General features: G+C 47.0%; 1 pseudogene; it reads right to left on the bottom strand.

Moving 5' to 3' along the window:
- Nucleotides 1-1,707: 1,707 nt before the first annotated feature.
- On the bottom strand, nt 1,708-3,265 carry LOC146192281 (uncharacterized; annotated as a pseudogene).
- Nucleotides 3,266-3,472: the final 207 nt, after the last annotated feature.

Genomic DNA, 3,472 nt, shown 5'->3' with positions numbered 1-3,472 from the left:
GCGTGACCATCCCAGGTGCCCTTCTATAGGTACATCATGAAGTTGGGTCAGAACAGTAGAGTGGAGATGAATAAGGACGACGAGCAAAAGTTCCGCGCAATCTGGGTGCCTGTTGCTTCGGAACAAGGCATCGTCACGCAGCACGAACAGCTAACGGAAGGATCGGAGTCATCATTGCGCGCCTGGTCAATAATTTGTAGCAGGCAACTTTAATGACTGTTTGGCGCCATATGCGAAACTCCATAATGGTCAAAATGTAGTACTAAGCAGACCAGTCAGCAATTAAAGAGGCTCGTCTGGATGGCGGAACAAAGAGTCAGCGCCTTGAAGTAACCTTGTAGAGAGCAGTAAATGTGCATTTTTGTAAGCGGCAGGCCCTGCGACCTTAAGCGCCCAGTAGAGACATTGACAATGACTACAGCCAAAACAAGGCATGGTGGCTTCTCACTAGACAAGAAGGCCTGCCAAATAATGACAGAATTTATTCTAATTCCAAACAAGGTCGAGGCCTTCGCGCTCCGTAATTGAATAGTAGCGCTCGGAAGGAGATAACAGGCGTCTGGCATTGACAATTACACGTGAGTGGTAGTGCTTCTGTTTGATAAGGATAGCCCCAATACCACAGCCACTGGAATCGTTTCGAAGTTCCGTAGTTGCAGAAGGGCTAACATTTGCTGGAATAGGTGGAATTGCAAGGACTGTAATCAGGGCTTGATTTGAGCCCTTTCAGCGCCCCAAGAGAAAGGCTCTTCTGGAGAAAAAAAGTTAGCGGAGCAGCAACGCCAGTGAAATTCCGGATCAATCTTTGGGAACAGGAACATATGCCAAGGACACGGAGCACATAAGTTATGCGTCCCCTCATCTTTTTTTTTGTGCTTCTTCTTTGTGCGCCAAGCTCTGCAAGTATTTCACATGGCACAGTTGAGGGGATACAACTACAAGTCGTGAAATACACGGGTGTACTGTGGATGCGGTAGCGCCCAGGGCATCGGCCTGTCTTGAGGGGCAATGTCCCATCCATCGTCTTCGTGCAGCGACGCCTCAGGTTTCTAGCGCAGGCATCGCGTAGCGAAGGCATTCCTGCGGAACGGAGCATGCGAAACCGCAATCGAGACCAGCTACCGCCTACCGCGTCACGTGACGGCATATTTTCCATGATTCTTTTCATTATATTTTTATGACTAGATTCATTATTACAGCGCAAGGCCGGCACAGAACAAGAGGAGAACACACCAGCGCTGCTTCTGTGCCGTGCTTGCGCTGTAATAATGAATGTATGCAACCAAATCGCCCAAAATGTTCTATTATTTTATGACTAGGCTTTTCAAATTCCCAGCGGCGCTCCCCAACGCCACTTAGACTGGCTCAAGGACGGGAGGCTTCCTGCATGACGTCGGCCGGACGGGGTCATCGTCCATTGCAAATGAAGGAGTGGTTGAGCACAATCCGTATAAATGTTTTGCGCTCAGCTAATTCCTTTTTTCGACTACGCGTGTAGCATTTTGTCTAAAATCGTGCTATAAGACACAAGAGAAAGTAAGGTGTTTTCTACATGCATCGGCATTTTATTCATTTATTTGCCAGAGTTTGCAGCTTCCGCTTGTTACTCTTGTTACTTCTTGTCCGAGTCAGACATCTTGTCATTCAATCGTCGGCAGAAAGTTTTGAGGAAAATGTGCTGCGGCACAACATATATTTGAGCACTATCTAATTCGTGTGTCCCTGTTCACAGGCGTCAACGTCTGAGTGCTCCTTATCGCTGAGCAGTCGGAGTGTGATTTCCGTACCCATCTGGAGCTGGTTCTGGGCCTTTAGAATACCGCACGCTTGGACAGCTCTCCCGCTACAACCTAAGTATGAGCCACAGCATTGACAGCTGTCCTTGCTGGGCAAAGCATCCCTCCCTTTTCAATTTCTTTGACAATACTGTACATGTTTTCAAGCGAAACTGGGACAGTCTTGTCACTTTTTGAGAGCTCTTTGCATTTGTCGCATTTTATCCTCTTCAGAGCGATATTCACCGAGCAACCAGCCACATATGTAATGACAGGAATAGCATCGTTCAGTTTTGGCAGCACCTGTTCGGTCGGAACAATGCTATTCCGAATTTTTATTTTTCTTGTTGTCGAATACAGATACCACGCTCATTCGTGGAATTGTGCTCTTTAGTTGCAACTTGTTCTCAGACTAATAGAATTGGCCTGCGGACCAATGATATTGCGAACCAGCCAGACACCGGTAACATCGAAAGCGGTCGTCTGGAATGTCGGTTTGCAACTTCCCAACAAGCACAAAGGATATCTTGAGCCTCTCAAAGCAATATCTCGAAATTTCAATAAATGCCTGAGTCGACTGGATCACAGCGCAATGAGTTTCATCAGACAACTTACAAGTGCCAGCCCTCATTTCCTTCCATTCCTCCAATCAGTACAAGAAATCGCTCGAAAAGGAAAGCCTCGAGTCGAATGAATAATTGAATAAATTGTTTATTAATTCTATCAATGTTGCATCAGTAACAAAGGAGAGAGGACGCCAGGCAAAAAGCTGCGTTGCTGCAGCTTGAGTGCCACCCTGCGCCCTCTGCCGGGGTGTATAGCCCAGCAGCTGATCACAGCCTCAGTTGAAGATCACACTCACAGACACAAAACAAATACAGCCACAGAATCTCCGCATTTACCATTTGCTGCAAGTTGGGCATGTACAACCACGCGACATAATTTCATCTGTTGAATAATTATCAACTGGAGATCCATTACATCAATTTGATCTAATGGAGAAGAGTAGACGGGCTTTTGATATTCATTTCTTTGTCTCAGTCCTTTGAAAGGAGTTTTGGTGTTGATAACTTTCCACCATGTTACTATTATATTGTCATGTCTCAAGCCACAGGGAGCCGTGAAGGTACACGTAGACGAGCACCCGAGAATAAGGTCGACTTCTAGTTCCGATAACAGAGTACGCACCAGCGCGCCTCTCGAGCCAACAGCCGCTTCGTCGTCGCCGGCGCCAAGCAAAGCAGTCGCGCGGCGCTAGGCACGTGGCAATATCTATGAAACTGGCGGTTTCTTCGTGGTGTTTTATGTTGTGCTTGGCTTCAATCACTCGAAGGGCGTTCGGTCCGGTATCACTGAATAGCTGCAAAGCAAGTTTTACACTTCTAAATGTCTGTTACAGAAACAGCTTTCCTGGACAGAGCGTGGCCGTACCGAAGTAACTGCTCACTCTCTAAATTATATCCTCCTTTGATGGTCTTAAAAAAACGCATAATGCATCCGCCACTCTCCCGTTGCGCTTGCTTGAAACTTAGGGAACCAGAAGGACTGGTCATTTTGTTTTAACCAGTTGTTACGTCTGCACGTCAGTAAGTGCGCTGGGTCAATGACAAAGAACAATGGCCGGTGGGGATCTTATGAGTGCCGACATGTGAAATCATTTGGCAGGGATTTCTTTCGCGGCTTGGGGGCTTTTTCAC

Source organism: Amblyomma maculatum, chromosome 4, assembly GCF_055883805.1.
Source record: "Amblyomma maculatum isolate TAMU_Amacu chromosome 4, ASM5588380v1, whole genome shotgun sequence".
NCBI classification, from domain to species: domain Eukaryota; kingdom Metazoa; phylum Arthropoda; class Arachnida; order Ixodida; family Ixodidae; genus Amblyomma; species Amblyomma maculatum.
The sequence above is the reverse complement of the archived record's forward strand: the minus strand, read 5'-3'. Positions and strand labels throughout refer to the sequence as shown.